Source organism: Pongo pygmaeus, chromosome 3 (assembly GCF_028885625.2).
Source record: "Pongo pygmaeus isolate AG05252 chromosome 3, NHGRI_mPonPyg2-v2.0_pri, whole genome shotgun sequence".
NCBI classification, from domain to species: Eukaryota; Metazoa; Chordata; class Mammalia; order Primates; family Hominidae; genus Pongo; species Pongo pygmaeus.
This window is the reverse complement of record NC_072376.2, coordinates 92,318,840-92,341,569: the sequence shown is the minus strand read 5'-3', so window position 1 is coordinate 92,341,569 and position 22,730 is coordinate 92,318,840. Positions and strand designations below refer to the sequence as shown.

Below are 22,730 nucleotides of genomic sequence, written 5' to 3'. Positions count from 1 at the left end.
AGCTAAACTATTCTCTATAATCCTCTTCCTTCCTTCCTTCCTTCCTTCCTTCCGTCCTTCCTTCCTTCCTTTCTTTCTTTCTTTCTTTCTTTCTTTCTTTCTTTCTTTTTTTCTTTCCTTCTTTCTTTCTTTCTTCTTTTTTGAGATGGAGTTTTGCTCCTGTTGCCCAGGCTGGAGAGCAGTGGCATGATCTCCACTCACCGCAACCTCTGCCTCCCACGTTCAAGTGATTCTCCTGCCTCAGCCTCCCGAGTAGCTGGGATTACAGGCATGCGCCACCACGCCTGGCTAATTTTGTATTTTTAGTAGAGATGATGTTTCTCCATGCTGGTGAGGCTGGTCTCGAACTCCCAACTTCAGGTGATCCACCTGCCTCGGCCTCCCAAAGTGCTGGGATTACAGGCATGAGCCACCATGCCCAGCTAAATCCTATTTCTTTACTGGTAAAATGGAGATGATATTGTAATGAGAATTTAGAGAGAGAGGATGTGTAAAATATTCAGCCTAAGCCTAGAAAAGTGCTTACTGTATGTCAGTTGTCATTATTGTTATTATTCATAAAAAGTTAAATTCTCAGTAAAAATAATGATTGGAGGTGGTTTCCAGAAACACTGCTTGCAGGAGTACTTGTCAAAGCCAAAAAAAAGAGCAAATTTTTATATTTGTAGAATGCACCAAACCAGTTTTGATATTGATGTTACCACTGCTGTTGCTGGAAACCAGATTTAGTTTGTGGGTCTTGGCTGCCAGATGAATGAACTGGAGAGCCAAATTTGTATAAGTGGGCCCCCTCATGATTCCTGGGAGTGTCCGGAATGTGAGGAAGGCGCAATGTGTGTTACTGTTGCAAATCTCTCTTCCTGCCAGGAATGACATTATCCGGATAGCTTGGCCCAGCCTGGTCATCCCACCCTATTGGCAGCAGGACAACTGTGAGACAGAAACAAACAGCCTGAGCCAGGCGAAATCAGACCCTGGGGAAAGTGGAAATGGGGTGCAGAGAGCTTGTGGAAAGACGAATAAAAACAAGGAAGAAGTTTGGGTAGGGATGTGATAAAATAAAAACTGGAATATGGGATTCTAATTTAAAAAGGTGAGATAATATTTTTGAGATATTAATCAAGTTTTTCTTTGCATTTCTTTTTTCCTTCCCACTATCCTTTCTCCTAAATTAATCCTCCACTCCCTCCCTTCTTTCAGAATAATGCTGGTTGGCATGTGGCCAACTGAACTGAACAGATGACACTGAAGACCAGATTCTACTTGTTCTCCCTCCACTGGTTCCACATATCTACATACTTGGTCACTGAGGAAGCCCCTATAATTGTAGATAAATATTAGAAAAGGGAATGGGGGAGTCACAGGATTAACTGAAATTGTTTTATCAGTCCAGGGACTTTCTGCTGCAGTAGAAATTCACTAGTTAGAACAAAATAAATAATATGAAATTCTTGAATATCTGAGTTTGAGGATAAGATTCAAATATGAAACATTTACACATTACATATATTTTTCCTCTTGTCTTGAATTTCCAGATTCTATCTCCTACAGACTGAATGTTGTGTCCACCTAAAATTCAGTGTTGAAATCCCAACCCCCCAAGGTGATGGCATTTGAAAGGTGGGACTTTTGGAGGGAGTGATTAGATTGGATTAGTGCCATTATAATAAAGACCCCAGAGAGCTCCCTCACTCCTCCTACTGTATGAGGACACAGTGAGATGATAGCCATCTATGAACCGGGAAGTGGGCCCTCACCAGGCACTGAATCTGCTGGTGTCTTGATCTTGGCCTTCTCAGCCTTCATAATGATAAGAAACACATTTGTGTTGTTTATAAGCTAATTAGTCTATAGTATTGTTATGGCAGCCCAAATGGACTGAGACACCATCTAAAGTAAAAATCATGTAAAATATCTTAAGAAAGATTCATATTTTGTGATACTTGTGAACAAGGAAGTACAGGGAAGTTTCTCATGAGGTTTTCATTCCTGTTCTCTATAATTATACTGCTAACATCGACGCAACATAGCTCCATTTGAAAACAACAATGACAATAACCTCCAAATCTTTCTTGCTAAACTGAACTAAACCTCTAACTGAGGGATAGGTCTTAGTACTCATTCATTTCACAAACATTTACTGAACACCAATTATAGGTCAGGCAGCATGCCAGGTACTGAGAATATGCTGACAAGAAGAATATATGGTTTAGGGAGAGGAATTGCTTACAAGAAGACAAGCTAAGATTCCATGTGAAATAAGAGTGACGGGAGCATAGTTCTTACAAATGATTTTTGCATAAGGTTATTTAATTATAGACAAATGGAAATGGGATAATCTGTAATTTCCTCTCCCAACCAACATTCTCATTCCCTAAATAGCTTTGGATGGGGGGCCAACACACCCAGAATGCTGTGGGCAAGTGTGTTTTCATTGGTTGATCTGGCTTGCTAATTCGAAGTATATGACCTCACTTCTCAATTACTCACTTAGCATTCCAGTACATTTTGGGAATAACTGATAATTTTAGAAGCTGCCAAGAAGATGGATGAATGGTGACTGACTTTACAGATCTAGGAAAGCTGAAACACAACCTACCAATAAGCTAATTAAAATTGCTGAGCTCTGGAAGTGCTCATGAATGGAAAGTACTAGGTGTTTCTGAAGGTGAGAAAGCAAGGTGTGACTGAAAGCAGGAGGATAGGTTGACAGTCTGATAAGGAGGCGTTCCAATTCCAATAATACAAATGGGGAAAATATGACAGTTTACATTCTGAAGTATGAGACCCTCAGAACCCTTTTCTGTATTTAACATCCAGAGCACTTAGGGGCAAATTTATATTCCTAAGGCAGGAGATTGTAGAATTGTTCTCTGGGCAAATAAAGTCTATGAAAAAAGACTTACAGCTATTGTTAGTAATATAAATCTTCTGGGAAGATGGGGAGGAAAAATGTTACGAATGAGTTAAATTTCTGTCTTTCATAGCATGTAGCCTTTAGTGAAAAATCAGGAAATGTCACAATAAACATGTTATTTGGTATTACATATTATTTGAAATAAAGAGATGATAGAAGATGCTCCTAAAATACTGGAAAATAGCTTTATCCATTTTCTTCCTCTTACCAAATATTAGGGGTGGAGTAGAAAAATGATAAACATGTGTTACATTATAAAAATTTGACAATAAAAGAAACCAGTATAGTACCATGGAGTCAAACATATTTAGGTTCAATGTTCAGCTTCTTCACCTATGAGTTTTGTAATTTTGTTCATGTTGCTTAAGTTTTCTTACCTTGGTAAATGGAAGATCAAGCACACAGAAAGCACTAAAAAAATGATGACTTTAGGGTTATATTAAGTGAAATAATGTATTTAAGTACTTACAGTACTAAAGTGAGTTTAATTAATACTATTATGAGAATACTTTGTGAAAGACAAGAAGAAAAGTTAACTCAGAGTAAAGGGAAGAATGAGTATTTGACTCTGAGTTCACACAAACACACGCGTGCGCATACACACACACACTATATACATGGAAGAGGGGGTAAGAACAGTACAGCTTCTAAGGGCAGTTACATTTGTCCTTTATATTCTCTATTTGTCTTAAACAGACTAAGAGAAGCAATGCCAATTCTAGCAAGAAAGGAGAGAGATACATTTAGGAAATATCTTTTGTTGACTTACCTTAACTCCTCTGTGGAACAACGAGTCATATAAATAAATTCAAAGGATTAATTATCTACAATGTTCTTGGTTAGGTACTAGTTTTAATTGTAGAATTGTATGGCTATTACATTTAATAAAAATACTTCACTTATATTCTTTCACTTGATTTTCATAACTGCCCTGTAGAATAGGTAAGATAACTCTTTACAGTTGCCTTTGTTAGAAGGTAAGAAATGAGGAAGACTCAGTTTTACCCTGGGCTAAGTAAAAGAGAAAAAATAGAAGAAAGAAATGGAGAGGAATGGTAAAAAAGAAAGAAAACTATGGAAATTGCCTAAACATTAGCATAGCTAAGGAAGCAAGACAGAGACATAATAATTTAGTTATGAGTAACTATTTTTATAACTCCATGTGAGAAATTTTTATTAATTTTCAGTGAGAAGTGTAACTGCCAGATAAACTGAAATACTGACGTCACCTGGTTTTTACATTCTCTCCCCTGTTAAAAAAAGTTTCCAGGGAAATTAAAATTGGTTAGTAGAAATGCAATCAGAGCACAGTTATGGGATGACCTTAATGGTCAATGTCATTAAATTATGGTGCATGATGTCCCCCAGCACGCTCTGAGGCTGTATTTGCCAACCAACCAGAATACCCATGTCAGCTGGTTAAGGCACTTTTATCCCTGGGTGGTGCTGAAACTGTACTGACAGAAGTGTGCCCTTTGACTTCATGCAGACCATCTGCTGACACTTATTCTCCAGCTATATTTCAATACAGTTGGTGAGGTTAAAGCCTTCCCTTATATCTAATCACATTCCAACCGTGCCTTCTTGATAAACATTACACATTTTAAATGAAATTCTGAAAACTCAATTTCTGCAAGGATTAAAAATGAGTAATGTGTCCATATGGTTTTCTAATATTTTCATAAGTACATTAAAAAACACCCAATAATTGACTAAAATGAACTTGACTTCATTTTGATAAGAGTGAAGCTAAAGATGATTAATCTATTGGATTAAACAAATATGGCATTAGGAGCATAGGTGCTAGTGTCAGAATATAGAATACACAGTCTGTGACATTCTTTATGATATTGTGTGTACATTTAAGATACTATCAAACTCTTTTAATCACTACCCTTATGGTAGAAGCTTTGTTTGTCTTAGCTAGTGAAATGTCACTTCAACAAAACCCAAAGAATTAAAAAAAATTATCCACATGCTTAGAAAGCAGAAAATAGCAAAATGTGGGAAAAAAGTCATCTTTTCAAGGAAAGGTCGGCAGAAACATACGGATCCCAAGTGAAATTAAAATAAGGTTTCTGTACAGACTAGATACTGTGGTAGATAACGGTGCCACAGGCCAGACAGAAGGTTCCCAAGGCCCCAGGCTGCTTTCTTACTTCTGCTCGGCTGAAGACTTTATCTAACATTATTTTGGTGATAACACTTGTTATACATCCTCTGGATCCTCAGATGCTAAATCATCCTGTAATAGACTTCATCCAGGAAACCTAAAGGCCAACCATATTTCATCATTTCTTAAGTTTCAGTGATTATAAAACAGCCATCTGTACATGTCTGGAAGCATATTTTTATTTGGGTTATTATTTGATAATGTACAGACAATTCAGTCTTCAATCCTCCAATGTGTCTAGTAAAAAAAAGTCCACAGGAAATTTTTATGAGATTATATTTTTAAGTTCTATTAATGTACATATGACATCATTTATATTACATAGGAAGAGCATAATTACATAAAATGATAAATAATATGCTTATTGAAAAATATTTGACTATATTATCTTATTGCATTTTTTAATTTAGCAAATTTCCCATGTGCTTAGATTTGGAGATCAGATATAAAAATTCTGCATAGAAAGTTCTGTCCTCCTGAAGCTTTCCATCCAAAACATGCCCTTTTTATTCTTGTTTAATATTGACATATTACTTCTCAATTTCTGTCTACTAGATGCTTTTATATCACCAAACAGACTCAAAGTACGGAGAGACTGAGTTAGGTGCTATAAAAGTAGCTTTGAAATTCAGCCGTAGCCAACAATCCCTCACCTTAATTACAGACCTTTGAACCTACATGGCAAAAATATCTGACCCTAAGGCACTTTCAACAGGTATCTGACATTCTGCCATTAGATATCATTTGTGATAAGAGCATACATGCAGATACTGTTGGTAAGTTTAGAGATGGCATGGAAGGAAAGGTAATACCTTAAATATTTACATCATGCATATATTAGTGTGAATGTATTTTTCATCAGATTGTTTTCCTTTTATGAGCAAGAAACAAAGGAATGGGTACTTTCGTGGAAGCAGGGGAGAGAGGAGGTGAGGAGCATGGTAGAAATGTGACGTAGGATTGGGAATTACAAGAGTGTTGAATATTGTTGATCAGGGGTGGGCTATTCCAATCATGTTCCCAGCAGGAAACCGTTGGAAAATATTCAAATTGGATAATTTAATGGAAAGGTGATTATAAAGAATGGGGTGGGAATAGGTCAGAAAGGAGTAGATCGTAGAAGCAGAGAGCTATGTAACAGGTCTTCCTGATAGAAGCTGTGCCTTTGACCATGTGATGTGACAGGCAGCCTGGGAAGACCCTGTAAAGCAAGGGCCAAGGAAGACCTAAAAACAAAACAAAACAAAACACAAACAAACAAAACTACATGCAGTGTCCATCAAGAGATTTGCACTGAAATTCCTGCTTTGCAGTGTCCTTGCTGACTCTTGTACAAGTCATTTGATTCTCTGGGACTCAGTTCTCTCAGCTAGAAGATACTATACCTTTTTCAGAGAGTAATTTACCTCATTTCTATAGAAGCTCCAACCACAGAGCTTCAGGTTGATGGATGTCTAAAGAAATGTTTAATCTGAAGAGGATGCAAAGAAGTTTTTTTCTGAAGCACATCCTAAGGCTAATGCATGGGACGTCATTTTTGTTTTCTTCTTTCATATTTTATTTTAGGTTCAGTGGGTACGTGTGCAGGTTTATTTCATGGGTAGATCATATGAGGCTGGGGTTTGGTGTCCAAATGATTTGATCACCCAGGTAGTGAGCACAGTACCCAATAGGTAGTTTTTCAATCCCCACTCTCCTGCTCAAGTAGGCACCAGTGTCCATTGTTCCATGGAAGGTGATTAATCTGCATATACGTGATCACAGACAGATGTTTTAGAGATACATGTGTATAAATCTGGTGTCAAGTCAGCAAAATTAGAAAGACAGGATGACAGAAAGGGACAGAAAAAATACCAAAAAATAACTCCAAAGTTTTGCCCAAATCATTAGGATCAAGAGTATTAAATATTAAATATTAGACACAATTACAGGGTCCACCCTCCTCATAAATTGTGAATGAAATAGCTCCCAGCTTTTAGCACAGGGGTGATTGCAAATATTTTATTATATTTCTTCAGAAATTTATTTTAGACACATAATTTTTTTGTCTACACTGTTGAATTTCTTACTAAGCCACAACAAGAAGACTTAAAAACAATTTTTGCCTTGTTTCCCAATGGAACAAGCTTTCAGTTTAAATCCCAGCATAGAGTTATGTATAAAAAATGTCAATGTACTTTATCTCCTACAAGTTACTTGTGTAAAAAAATTACCGGTTACAAGGGATGTTACACATCTTAAGTTGCATCAGGGGAAAGATAAATTATTTGTTTGATCTCATGAGTTTGGTATTGTGTTATGATACCATCTAACATGAATGCAGTTTAAAATTCTATGTGAAGTCCTCTGTTTTGACTGTCAATTCAGGGTGGAAAACCATTTCAATAGAAGTGTCAAGGAAATGATGAACGGTGAAGATATCAAGTTGGTTAGCTAATTGTTTTGACTGCCACATGATTCTTCTCTTACTATATCATGTATAAGCAAAAAACGCATTATTCAAAGATCAGAAATTCAATGAGTTTTAAACTAATCACTTCAAGGTACATTGAATTTATCTGCAATAGACTCTACATATTGATGCTTGGGTCTACTTGGTTCCTTGAGTTTATATTTAATATTAGTACCACAAACGAGGAATTATTAATGAACACCTTTAAAATGCAAATTTTCAAGGTCAGAATTTCAAAAACAGCAGCTGGTTGGTGGGACCATGCATTGCATTTTATTTCTCTTTATTATTTCATTAGATTATCAATCAAAAAGTTTACTATAATTTTAAAATAATTATTAGTTTTTATCATTTTCAGCCTTTTCTTAGTCTAACTGTGGTTAACGTGAGAGCAAAATCTTTTGGACAGAGAGGAGATGGGAATATGATCAGCATAAGCAATACGGATATTGTACTGTATGGAACTGAGACATCCTAAAAAACTAGCTTGTAAGTAGCATTTTTGGAAAGCGAATCTTGTTCTCCCAGTCATACTCTTCATAAACAAAGGGCCCCTCTTGTGAAAGACATCTTTTGAGGAATTTTCCAAGCATATCATCTCCAGGAAATGTCCTCTCAGTGTCAGGTGTGGGGTCTTGCATTAGACTCCAGTCTCATCCACAAGTCCTTTATGACCCCCTCTGTAGTTTCCATGGAACCCTTTTAGCTTAGTAATATGTTTCCTTTAGTATTTATCTAGTTCACATTGGTATCTGTTACTAAAATCAAATTTCTTTCTTTCTTGTGGGTAAACCCTATGGATTGAATTGAAAATTTCGGTTTAGAAGTGGCAGGCTCATTATTTACTGTCACGACCTTGTGGGACACTGTTCCAACAGTGAGATTCCCCCAGGGCTCTTCTGTCTCAACCTTCCCATCCACAGTCTCCTGTACAACCACCGCCCAGTCTCTGCTGCTTTTCCAGACACAGCTGACCTTCAGACTATGCACACTTCTCTGAGGCATGGAAATTCCCTTGCGTTCCCACCCTCAGTGTCATTCTTGTGATTCTGCTTTTAAATGTACAATTTTTGGATCCTTCCAGGTTTTCGTATTTCACTGAGCACAAAATAAAAAGCAATACAATAATAGTAAATTTTACATGTTTAAAAAATAATTTTAAGTGCTTTCAACTCTTCCTCATCCTTCACCTCTAATTTGTCTTGCCACAGCAACCTGATGATTCTTCTAAAAGAACAGCTCTGCTCAAACCCCTCTGCCATTTAAATGTATTACTGTATCTATTTTGTCTACACAAAAATGTTTGCACACTAAAATGTTTTTAGCTAAGGTAGACTTTGGTAAACTTCAAAAATTAAAGGCCACATAGTAAATATTATAGGCTTGTGGGCCACATGGTCTCTGCCTCAACTATCTAGCTCTGCTACTGTAGCACAAAAGTGGCCACAGACCATATATGAACAAATGGGCATGGCTATGTCCAATAAACTTTTTTTTTCTTTCAAAAACAGATGGTAGGCAGGATTGACCTACAGGCTCCTACAGATTGGGCCTTACCCAGGTCTGTCAGTTTTATTTTCTATTTCACCCTTCTCATACTCAGGGCTCCACTGAAATTTAGGTTCTTTTTGTGTTCATTAGGTACTCTGTACATTCACTGCTCTATGCTTCTGTTCCCTGGGATGTGGCTAGGGGAGGATATAGGAAGACTGGTGTTTCTCCAAGTATAGTTTACATAAGAGGTGTCTTTACATTAACTTTAGGTAGTATGTTGTCATGCTGCTTGTTAAGTGTATGATGGCGATATACAGGAAAAAGCATAATAAAATACATGATTAAAACAATAGTAAGACTTTGATACAGGTAATACTATGAGAGAGGTAAGAAGGTAATCAAAGGGGTGCACCTTTTTAAAAAAATATGGGTGCTCTTTTACCTATCTCAAATAATGATGTCATCCTTTCAACTCCCATCCTCAGCTATAAGCTGGTTATGCTTTTTCTTTCTAGGGTGTTTTCTTCCCTTCACCTGTGATAATCTTAAAAACATGACCCATCCTTCAAGATGCACATTAAATTCCCTGTCCTTCATAAACCCTTATTTCTCCAACTATAAGTGATTTCTCCCTCTTCAGAATTCCTATTGCATTCCATCACATCATTTCAATCTTGGTATTATGGTTATTTTTAAATGTAGCTTAGCTCAATAACTAGAAGATCCAACTAGGATATCTCACTTGCTAGACTTTGTATATTCCAAAAAGCACAGATCAGTGCTTTGCAGACAGCAGGCATTAAATGATTAATAAATTTTTAAAATTTGTAAAAATGAGTTTCTTCAAATTAAAGATACTTTTGTTTAATGAAGAAGTGTTAACTCTGTATAAAGATCAGGGTCAAAAGCAAACCCCTGATTTACTAATCTTTAAAAAATATCCTGAGGCACTTGTGGTCCAGTATTGTTGAACTTACGTTGGTATTTTTGCTAGCCAAATTTGCTACATATGAAACCCATTGGCCATTTGGGGATTGACAACTTTCCTACTGCTCCTTGCAAAGAACTTCCCAAGAAAACTGGGATAGATAATCTATGTGCCATATGTGCTGTTAAAATAAAGTTGGATATGCACTAATCAAGTGGTTTCCATGAGAAACACAAGGCCTCCAAAATATAAAAAATCTTTTTAATTGTAGTACTTATGGTAGTCACTCCAAAGAGCAAAATTACATTTCAAACTTTTTTATCTTAAAAAAGGAGTTAAATATCTAAAGCTTAAATATCTTGGAGCAGACAAACTGTGACTGTTAAAAATGTTATATAAACAAGTTAGAAATAAGCAAAAAAAGTTTTCTCTCTTTTATGCTGCCTACAAAGTCTTTAAATTAGTGCTTAGACTAAAGGAGATTTTTTTTGTTTTCTTTTTGAAAGTGATGAAGACATAGTTACAGGGTGTTGCTATGGTTTGGACATGGGTTGTTTTTCCTCACCGAATCTCATGTGGAAATCTGATTTCCAGTGGTGTTGGGAGGTGGGGCTTAGTGGAAGGTGTTCGGGTCTTGGGGGTAGATTCATTCCCTCATGAATGTCTTAGTGCTGTTCCCCAGGTACTGAGTTATTACTCTTGCAAGATGGAATTGGTTCTCAAGGGAATAGCTTTGTTTCCGTAAGAGTGGGTTTTTGTAAAGCCAGGACATCTCTCGGGTTTGGATGCTCTTTGCCTGTGTTCACGTCTTCTTTGACCTTCTCTTTTATGTTTTGACACAGCACAAAAGCCCTCACCAGGAGCTAGGTAGATGCTGGTGCCATGTTTCTTGGGCAGCCTGCATACCCATGAGCCAAATACACCTATTTTCTTTATAAATTACCCAGCCTCAGGTATTCCTTTATAGTAACTTAAAATGGACTAAGATAGCCACGCTTCTCCCATGGTAGATTTCAGGCAAGGGTAAAAGGATAGCCAACCTTGAATTCCCTTAGCTGAATGCATTGGCTAAGACCATCATCATTTAGGTACCATTCCCAGGATAATTCACTCTTTTTATGTGTTTGTTTCTTTTGAAGAAGATGATGGATAGGAGGAACTAGGATTGAAAACTGTTAATTTTTAAAATTGATATAAAATACTTTTATATATTTATGGGGTATGGGTAATATTTTGGTTCATGCATATACTATATAATCATCAAACCAGGGTAATTAAGATATCCATCACCTCAAACATTTATCACTTCTTTTGAATACTGTAAATTTTCAATGCACTCAGCATCAAAAGATAGTGGGTTAAAAAACAAAAATGTGTTAATCAAAAAGACAATGTATATAGAAGCACCTTAAAAAACTACAAATTGTCATTTGACTTTGTTTCTATTTTTATTTTCCAAGTTTTATATGATCACAACATATAAAATAAACATTTCTATTATAATTTAAATTCCTCTACGTTATTCTGTATTGTAACCTATTAGCAGTAGATACAAATATGCAATTTATTTGTTTAATCTGGAGTGGGATACTGAAAGATTACTTACATACTTTGCAATTTTAATCATTCTTAGCTGTAACTTGTTTTGTTTCCCTTCTGAGCTGTCCCTTGCTATCTATAATCAATCTTATTTTTTGATTTTTTTAAATTTAAAATCCCTACTTCTGTGTTCTGTTTAGGTAGCTGAAAAGATTTTTACTTGTCTTGCAAAATTCTCGAAGAAGTTTACTGAATCTCTGCCTCCTCCTCCTCCTCCTTTTTCCTTTTAAATCTAATTTTGCTTCCCTGCCTCCACCCCAGAGTATCCAAGTTTACCAAGGAGAGGAATAATATCAAGTGAATACCATGGATAATTAAAAAAATCAGTTACTTATCTCTTCCCTTCCATTAATAGCTTTTTATTGTAATTATAACTGCTAGTAAAATGACTAATTTAAAGTTCCTAGAGATTACAGAAGCTTAAGACTTGTCAATGTCTTTCAAAAACAGAATCTATTCTAGCTAATTTAAATGAAAGGAATGTATAAAGAAGGATAAATAACTCAGAGTCATTTGGATTGCTGAAGAAGAAGAGTGAGGACTGAATTTCAGGAACAACTCCCCAAACCACACTCCAACCCTTGGCAAGGTAGCTGCTCGCTCTGCCATGCACTGCCTCTGAAGCAGCAAAAAAGAAACTCCATACCCTGCCTCTACCCTCATGTAATTGGATTCTGATTCAAAATCTGGCATGAGTATATTTGGGTAGATTCTAAATGATGATGAAATCTACCTGTAGGGCAGTCTAGGAAATGTCCATTTTAAAGCTTTCTCTAACATGCAGAAAGTCATCCTAGAGGAGAGTTCTATCAGTATTAATGAATTCATCCACAATGACCACCATTTAAGTCACCAGTTCTTTTCTACTTTCTTTGTTATCTGCCCCACCCCCTGCTGGGACACTGATAAGCAGCAAAATGGCTAGAATTTAAAAACTGGGTCAAGTGGTGTCAAGATACATCAAGGACCTATGAGAAGAATAGCTACAAGATACATTGAGATATAAAAGAAAGACCAATGTGAACTGAAGCAATTAGGTAAGGTTTCATAAAGAATTTTCACCTTTCCAGAATCTTTAGACAGAATTTAAATACTCAAAAAAGTGTTCCAGCCTTCTGCAGTAACACAGCTCAGCAAATGTTTAGTAAAGCCTCTATCATATGTTTCTAGTAAATCACAATTCTTGTCCTTAAGAAATTAGTGACAGATTGATAATAACTATCTGAAAATACTATAATGTAAATGAAACAAAAACTTTTATGGCTGAAATTGGGGGTATGGAATGGGGATAATTAACTGACTAGCAGTAATGATGAATTGAAATAGTTATATGGAGGAGAGGGTATATGAAATAAGCCTAGAGGGCGAATAGTATTTTGACTACATGAAATGGAACTTGAAGCCTGAACAGTATTAATTTTTTAAAATAAATGTTTAATTTAGGGATAATTTTAGATTTAATAGGATTGTAAATATACTAGAGAGTTCCTGTATGAGTTGTAAAAGGGTTGTAAATACATTAGAGAATTCCTTTTGCCATTAACATCTGACATAACCATAGTACATTTGTTATAACTAAAAAATTAACACTGGTACAATGCTACTCTGATAGTATCGGCACTAGTTAATACTATTAACAAAATCACTTTATTATAATTTCACCAAACTTCCCCTAAAACACTTTTTTTGTTCCACAATCAAATTCAGGATACCATACTACATTTTGTTGTCATGATTCCTTAGTCTCCTCTTCCTATAAAAATTTTGAAATGATCCTAAATTTACAGAAAAATTGCAAGTGAAGTACAAAGAAGTGTTTTTCCTGAACCATTTTTGAGAATGAGTTGTTGACATAATGGCCCATCATGTCCAACTACTTCAGTGTTATTTCACCAAAAAAGGAATTCTTTCATGTAACCACCATATTTTTCCAGTTGTCCCAATAAAGTCCTTTAGAGCAAAATTATCCAGTCCAAAATCACATATTACATGTAATTGCCATATCGCCTTGGTCTTCTTTAATATGAAACAGTTGTTCAGTTTTTCTTCGATACGTTGAAGAATACAGGTCAGTTATTTTGTAGAATGGCTTTCGGTTTGGGTATACCTGATGCTTTTTCATCCATCTATAGCAGGAATATTACCAAAGTGATCTTGTATTCTTCTTATTACAACCAATCAAATAGAATATAACTTAGTTTTGTACCAATTTTGGTGATGTCAATTTTGATAACATGATTAAGATAATGTCTGACAGGCCTATCCTATGTAAAATTACTTTTTTTCTCTTTTTCATGCCTAAGTATTTTGTGGAGATAAATTATGTAATGTTCTGTTCTATATAAAACTTTGAATTTATTCATATATTTATTTACATCTGTATGGATTCACGGTTTTCTATTTTACCCAATATATTATAATCTGTTTCTATTACCATTCATTTTTAAAAACTTTTAATCTAGAATTAATTAGAGATTCAAAGGCAATTACAAAAAAAAAATACAGGAAGGCCCTGAGAATCCTTCAGCCAGTTTTCCCCCGTGGTCACATCTTAGATAAATATACTGCAAGATCAAAACTGGGAAAGTGACATTACTACAATTCACAAAGCTTATTCAGATTTCACCAATTTTACACGTGTGTATAGTTATCTGCAATGTTATTATTTGTGTAACTTCATATAACCATGAAAGCCATCAAGACACAGAACTGTTCCATTAAACTGGGTTCCCTTGAATTACCCCTTCATAACCACCCCTACGTCCTCTCCTCCGAAATCCAAAACCCCTGACAACCACTAATCTAATTTCAATTTCTATAATATTATTTCAAGAACACTCTATGAATGGAATAATAATGTATATAACTTTGTGAGATTAGCTTTTTATGCAGCATACTTCCCTTGAGATGGATCCCAAGTTGTTGCATGTGTCAATAATTTGTTCATTTTCACTGTTGAGGAATAGTTTATGGCATGGATGTAGCACACTTTAATCTCTTACCCACTGCTAGGGTTTGAATGCACGTGTCTCTCCAAAATTCATATGTTGGAAATTAAACTGATGGTATTAAGAGGTGCGGCCTTTGGGAGGTGATTAGGTCATGAGGGCTTTTTCCTCAGGGATGGAATCAGTTCCCTTATAAGAAGGTTTGAGGGGACAAGTTCAGCCCTTTTTGCCCCGCTTTCTGCCATGTAAGGATGCAGCAAGAGGGGCCATCTTTGAAGCAGAGAACCCTCACCAGACTCCACATCTGTTGTTACCTTGATCTTGGACTTCCCAGTCTTCGGAGCTGTGAGGAATATATATATTTAATCAATTATCCAGTCAGTATTTTGTTATAGTGGCACAAATTAAGACACTCACTGAAGGACATTGGGTTATTTTTGTTTTGAGCATATTATAAATAAAGCTGCTATGACCATTTATATACAGGTTTTTGTGTAAACCTAAGTTTTAATTTCTCTATAATGTCCACTAATGCAATTGCTGGGTCATATGGTGAGTCCATTTTTAGTTTTTAAAGGAATTGCCAAACTATTTTCCAGAACAACTGTACCATTTTGCATCTCCACTGACAATGTATGAGATATTCAGTTTCTCTACACTCTCATTAGCATTTGCTGTTATCACTATTTTTTATTTTGGGTTTTAATTTGCATTTTCTTAATGGCTAACAATATTGAATAACGTTATGTGTTTATTTGTCATCTGTATATCCTCTTTGGTGAAATATATGTTTATATCTTTTGTTCATTTTCTAATTGAATTGTTTCATTTTGGTGCAAATATTATCCTAGATTTTTCTGATTGGAGCTCTTCAATCTGACTTCTACATCTTTTGGTCACGCCCCATCATTCTTTGAATACCTCTTACTTTCTGGGACAAGATATTCTAAGTTCATAGATTCCTGACTCACTTTGAATTTAAACATATCTTTAAGAATTCCTAGTTCGCTTCAGTGGAGATTGACATTTAAAACCAAGAAATAAGCATCATGTATGCCCATTGCTGCTGTTGTTCTCAGTCTATCTAAGTAGACAGAGCTATATATCTGCATATACATGTACACACACTCACACACACACACGTATATATAATGTGTATACTGTGTTTTACATATATACACAAAGCAGTCTCTTTGGTTTTGCTTTTTGAGGTTTCAGTTACCCACAGTCAACTGCAGTCTGAAAATATTAAATAGAAAATTCCGGAAATAACAATTCACACGTTTTAAATTGCACACAGTTTTGAGTAGCCTGATGAAGTCACACACTGCCCTGCACTATCCCTCTCAGGAGGTGACTCATCCCTTTGTGTAGCATATCCACCCTGTATATACTACCTGCCTGATGGTCACTGAGTAGCTGTCTCGATTACCAGATCAACTGTCCTGGTATAGGTATCATAATGCTTGTGTTCAGGGAACCCTTGTTTTATTTTTATTACAGGAAATTGCTGTAATTATTCTATTTTATCATTAGTTGTTGTTAATCTCTTACTATGCTTGATTTATGAATTAAAGTTTATCATAGTTATGTATGTACAGGCAAAACAAATATATACAGGGTTTGGTACTATTCATGGTTCAGACAACCACTGCAGGACTTGAAATCTATTTTCTGCAGATACGGGGGAAGGACTACTGCATCTGCACATATACTCACATCTATATCTGTAATTATATATATGAATTCACACTAATATCTCCAATTGCAAGCTAGCACCACAGGATTTATTCTAGATTTTTCAATTTCATTATTTACAGCTTTCTTCTCTGATGGTAACTCCCATTATCTATACTAGTTTGACTTAATCCCTCACTATGGTCTGAAAGTTTATATTTCCCCCAAAATCACATGTTGAAATCTAATCCCCAATGTCATAGTATCTGGGCTGCAGCCTTTGGGAGGTCATGCAGGTGAAGCCCTCATGAATGGGATTAATGTCCTTTTAAAAGAGGTCCCAGAGAGTTGCTTTGCCCCTTCTGCCATTTGAGGACACAGTGAAAAGGTGGCTGCCCATGAACCAGGAAGACGATCCTCATCAGATGTCAAATCTGCTTGCATCTTGATCTTGGACTTTCCAGCTTCCAGAACTGTGAGAAATAAATTTCTGTAGTTTGCAAGCCATGTAGTTTATGGTATTTTGTTAGAGCAGCCTGAAGGGATGAAAGCACTTCCTGAGTGAACCAATTTCTCATCACCACTGTTGCCCTCTCCAACACAGATTCTCTCACTCTGCTTAAGTTCTGACATGAGCACCACCTTGCACTTTCACTCAGGATCTGGCCCCAGTCACGAGCTGCCTCTTCCTACCCTGGGTGGACATCCTCCTCATCTTGCTTGAATCTCTACCTGCGGCCTCAGGCTTCACATACCTTTTCCCTCCATGTCGAAGCCTTTCCTTCTCTCTCTCAAGCTCTGACACACTGCACTTGGTTGCCACCTAGGCAACCCACCTGGACTATGACACACTATGCTGGGTGTCAGTCTGTCAGTCACTCCTTTGACAAGCTTCTCCTTTTTCTGAAGCCCCCCTTACCCTGGTTGGGTTTATATACCTCAGCTGGGCTCTCTCCCTGACCAGAATTCCTCTTCAAATGCTTGGGTTCTTATACTCTGTGCTCTGCTGCAACAGCCCTACTCACTCCTCTCATGTTCTGGCATCCTGAGACAGCTTCTGCCTTCCAGTGTTGACTCTCTCTCTCCCTGTTCATCCTCTGACACCCTGCGTGGGGATGATCCCCTGCATGGAGGTCCATGTTTGGGCTCCAAATACTCCACAGTGAACTTTCCCCCATGCAGAAGTCCTCTTGATTTTTTGTTTTTAAGTAAAGGGTGGACTTTATTGTTTATTTACAGGATGCTGCAAGATAAGAAATTCCACATAGAAATAAGAAACTCATTCAGAGGACAAGCTTCCTACAGTATGTACAGTTGGAACTGTTCAAGTATAGTTTCAGTGTAAAAAGTGCTACAATAACCAGCCACATTTAAAAAGACTTCTTAGTAGAGAAACAGTAAGACAAAATACCAAATATAGTACACAACAAAAACATACCTCAGCTACATGATCTAAAAGTTAAAGGTTCCAGGAGTCCCATTCTGAACTTGGAAGGTATAGCCTTCAGAGGTAGTTTCTGGCACAGCATTTTGATCTTCCTCTTCCTCTACCAAGAAGTTCTTCTCAAGCTTAACAAAGCCTTATACACAGACTGATTTTCATGGTTTTGTAGAGCTTCAATTTTGTCTAAGCCTCCACATTCTTCAATCGTTATACTAAGTTTCTCAGTTTCACCTAGTTTCTCAGCAGCCTGAAAGATGTTCGAAATGGCATCCAGAATAACCAGAATAACCTTGGTATCTTTTGAAGTTAAGAGGTTCATCAATGGTTTTATTATGCCACAATGAATGAGGTATACAGCCTGTTCAATTGTTCCACCACTGGTATAGTTGGTCATGGCCCATACAGCTTCCTTTTGTGTCTTAAAATCTGCCTTAGAGAGAACGTTGTGAGGAATGGGACTAATCCATGATTCACAACTTGCTGTATCTCGTCCTGAGGGTCAGCTGTGATGTTTGACATTGTCCATGTAGCTTCCTTCTGAAAGTTAGTTTTGGGGTTGATGAGCAGGTTGGGAAAGACAGCAAGTGCTCCTGCATCGATCACAACCTGAGTCTCTTCATCTGTACCAGTGACAATATTCCCTATGGGTCTTAGTGCAGGAGTCACAGTTGGCAATTCAGAAGCTCCTAGAAGCTTCACAAATTGAGGCAGAACTCCTGTTTTCAAGAACATGTCAATTCGTTTATTTGGACCATCAGTAAGGTAGGAAATAGCCCAACAGCTATCTGCTAATACTTCTGGATCATCATGATGCAGGAGCCAAACTAAGGTAGGAAGAATTTGCTCAACAGCATCTAATGGGGGTGCAGGATTCTTGTAGCAGCAGAGGATTGAAAGTGTCCAGGTAAGATGACATAAGTAACCACATACTAAAGATGACATATCGGGAACTGCAAGAAGAGCCAAGAGTGGGTCAACTGCACCATACTTAATAACCAAGTCTCGGAAAACTAAACCATCACCTGCAATGTTTCCTAGAGCCCATACAGCTTGTTCACTGACGTGAGCATGGGGAGATGCTAACAGAGAAATGAATGCTGGGATGGCACCTCCATCTACCACAGCCTTGGCTTATTCTGATGTCCCAGAAGCAATGTTAGTGAGTGCCCAAGCAGATTCAAACTGAGTGGGACTACAATCAGTTCTGCCCAAGAAGGACACAAATTTTGGAATCAAACCAGCCCAGATTATGTTGCCTATGGGAGGCTGTTTTTCTCTAGAAAGTAGTTTCATGGCAGCTTGAGTAGCTTGGAGCTGACTTTCCACATTGTTGCTATTTGTGCCTTTGACAATGTCATCAACAGACCAATTTACAGCGCCCTGGGTTTTGCGATTTTTCTCCAGCGGAGAAGCAGCAACATCAGGAAATGAGCTTGCATTTCTCTCTTCAGCATCTGGTCATTCCTCTTAGCTTTCCTCAGCTTCACATTGACTTCTATTCTGCAACACCTCATTTCTGTACTGTCTTTTCCCTTGTTCTTGAGTCTGTTAATTTGGGCAACTGGTATATTAGCATTCTCATTGGTAGACATGGTTATGAGACAAAGGGAGGAAAGCTGCAAAGCAGGCCCAGGGTTCTACAGGAAGTGACACAGTGATCGGCGGCTGTGGGGCGGCTGCGCTCAAAGCATCCACTTCGACTCAGCTCAAAGAAGTGTTGTCCTCCTGATCTTAATTAGGGTCAGAAACGTCACCTCCTTCTCACCACCAGGTAATCTGCTCACTGGCTTATTTCTCTATTCCTCATGCTGGGCCACCTTCCCAGGTAGACACTTTCCTCACCCTTCTCCGTCTCCAATGCTCCATGCCAGGCTGTCCTTCCCTGCACCATGGGGACACTCTCCTTGCCCTGCTTGGTTTTCCGCACACTGCTTGGACTACTTTACTGTAGCTCTGCACCACCCTAGCACCCAGTGCTTGGCCCACCTAATGGCTTTTGACCTGAATTGTTCAGTAAGAGAATAGAAGGCAAGAGAAAGAGGAGATAGCATTTGACACCTAGAACACAGTATCAGGGAAATGGGAGTACAAAACAAGGTAAATCCAAAAGATATACTTGTGCATAGGAGGGGAACAGTGACTTTTATGGTTTCTCTGGAGCATCAAGTATATGAAGGGACTAGACTTGTTCGAGGTGAGGATACAAAGCTAAGTTGTAATGCTATTGTGGAAGGCCTTCCACTGTTAGGAAACCATATTCCATTGCAGTAACTAGGTGGGTGATTAATATGATTGGTTTTATACTACAGGGGACTAATTATATTGAAATATGGAGAAGGTATAGGAAGAATAGAATACTATTAGAGTAATTCCTTCGAGAATTGAGAAACTGACCTGCATCAGAGCTAAGACAGAAGGCATGAGAGAAGTGATGCAGTTACATGACTTTATGATTCTACGATGCCAATCCAAGCCTGAGCTGCTTTATGAAGGTCTGACATTGCACATGAGATAGGATTTTCATCAAACTAGCTGCCAGGTGTCTTGGCTTTTCTTGGATATTCTGGATGCTGTGGTTGTAGGTGCTGTAGTTGCATCACCTAGATTCCTCCTTCAGGGCTGAAACACTAATTTCCCCACAGCCAGGATTTTGCTGTTGACAGCTCACAACTGAGTCCCTCCTCATAACTGCCCCAAGTCAAAAGAAGCTGCCATTGCTTAAGGTTATGCCTTTCCCCTGTAGAGTGGAAGCCCACATTTAGTGAGTGATCCATGAGGGGTAACAAACGCTGGCTCCCTTGTCTCACTCAATTCAGGACAACTATGAAAGGCTATCACAGCTCCAGAGTTACCTTTGGTGGTTGCTTGAAGCCTCCTTTGGAATTCCATCATGGTTCAAGTTTCTCTCTCTGACAATTCCTGCTTCCCTCATTCCTTCGTTGAGGTTTTGCTGCATGCCTCAATATACCTCCTGCATGCAAATCTCCGAATCTCAAGTCTGTTTCGGAGAAACTCAATTTGAGACACATTTGATCCCAAATGCAGATGTTAGTAATCATTCTCTAACATTAGTTAGCACCCCCTATTGTCATACATAGAGATATTAATTTAGAGGCAATTGCACCTTCCAAAGGCATTTTATTCACTCTCAGGAACTAGTTCAGACATTGACGAAATCTAGTTCTTTAATGACTATGCCTGATAAAAGTTGAAATAAGCTTTATCACTTATAGGTAGTGAAGATTTATTTTCTTCTTCTGAATCACTGTAGATATCATATAATGAATCATTTCCCATGTGACATGAATATGAATCATTTTCAGTATGGTACTCAACTTCCAGGATAGTCACGTCTGTAGTCGTGTATACCATAAAAGATGTCTACTTGCAAATAATATAGATTATATACTTTTTTACACATAAAGAATACTTTTATTGTTGTTGCTTATTCGCCTTTCTGTTAGTTTATTTGTTGGGGTATGGGGTGATGGAAAAAAATTCACGACAGGAGATTGAAAATGCAAACTGCTTGAGAATAGAAAGTCTAACATTTGTGCTTGAAACATTACCTGATACATAGTAGGTATCAGTAAACATTCGTTAAGTACAATAAAAGACCAGTAAATAAGTAATTAAATATAATTTAACATGTAGTCCATCAGAGCTCTGCAGATAGGAAAAAAAGGACAATGAAAGGGGGTCTAGTGAAGACTTTAAATCATCAGATGTCAATCTCAAGCTATTCTAACTGCATTAGAATGAATTTAAAATGTTTTGGGGTTCATTAGCATTTTTATTAATAAGGTGATACATTCTAACACTGAGTTAGAAGTTTGATTTAATACAAAGAATAATTTTCAAAGAGTGGGGGCATTCATGGATTGTAAAGCCAAATAATTCAGTGGAAATACAAATAATTTGACAAAAGAGACATTTTTTAGATTTATTTACCTACATAATGCAGTATAGAGTCTCTTTTTCTCTCTCTCTCTTAAAAAATCTGCATTATCCCTCCCATTCTTGATGTCAGATTGAAGATTAAACAGGGTCCCAGCATGACTGTCATGGTACAAAAGTCAGTTTGAAACCTTACCTGGCTATTCTCCAGCTGATACAATTCCCAGAGTGCTCTCACTGATGAAGGAGAGGGAAAGTACTGCTTTTGCTACCACTTATTTTTCACGGCTTGGAGAGATTTTCACGTCTGCTTTTGCTTTCATCTTCCCTCATTATTGCTTAGGAAAAGAATGACCAACAGCTTTGCTTGCCAGGAACTATCCCAGGGACTGCCCTAGTTTTAGCATGGAAAGTCCCATGTCCATGAGACTGAAGACACCCCTCAGTCTGTGACAAGTTAAGACAGTTGGTTGCCCCAGTAATTAATGATCTTCTGATTAATTTTTATTAAATGAAAGTGATTTGATTAGTTATTGGTCTGTGCCAGATGAGGCCATTTTTTGCTTTGCTGTAGATCTTACATGAGCAAGTCAGTGAGATGCAAAATGCTCCAGGACTGGGATGAATTCTTTACCCAAGCAAACAGATAAACAAAAGAGTGGTACAATTTTTTTGGTATGTCAATATTCTCTGCCAGTCTTGTGCTCAAGAAAGAAGAACTGAGTGGGAGTACTCTCAGAAGGCCTGGAAATTTTGAGGAAGAAGAACTTTTAAATTGAGGTATTTTGCTTTAGTTTGAACCTAGGACAAGATGGATTCTTAGACCAGTTTGGGAAGTCCCAGAAGATGAGCAGGTAATTAGTCAAGACTAGGGATAAAGGAAACCAACAAATGTGAGTTTAAAATACTTCCTTAGGAGGATAGAGTACATGGTTAGTATCATGTCTCATATTTCTTTGCCTTCTATCTCCTTCTAACATGAAACAAATTGTCACTTTTTTTGGGGGATACATTTTTTCCCCAGATTTTATTCAATAACATGCTGATGTGGCATATAATATCTTTGATTCTGTCTTAAGATTAAAGTTGAAAATGGAAACCAATTTCAACCAGCAATGAATAAAAAACCTTGAAACTTGAACAAGCTGTTGATACAAATTTGCTGAAAATGTCAGCCTGTTTCAGTTCTGTTATGGGAAGT

General features: G+C 37.3%; 1 pseudogene; it reads right to left on the bottom strand.

Moving 5' to 3' along the window:
- Window positions 1-17,640: 17,640 nt before the first annotated feature.
- Window positions 17,641-19,224, bottom strand: LOC129035387 (importin subunit alpha-1-like; annotated as a pseudogene).
- Between the last annotated feature and the right edge of the window lie 3,506 nt (window positions 19,225-22,730).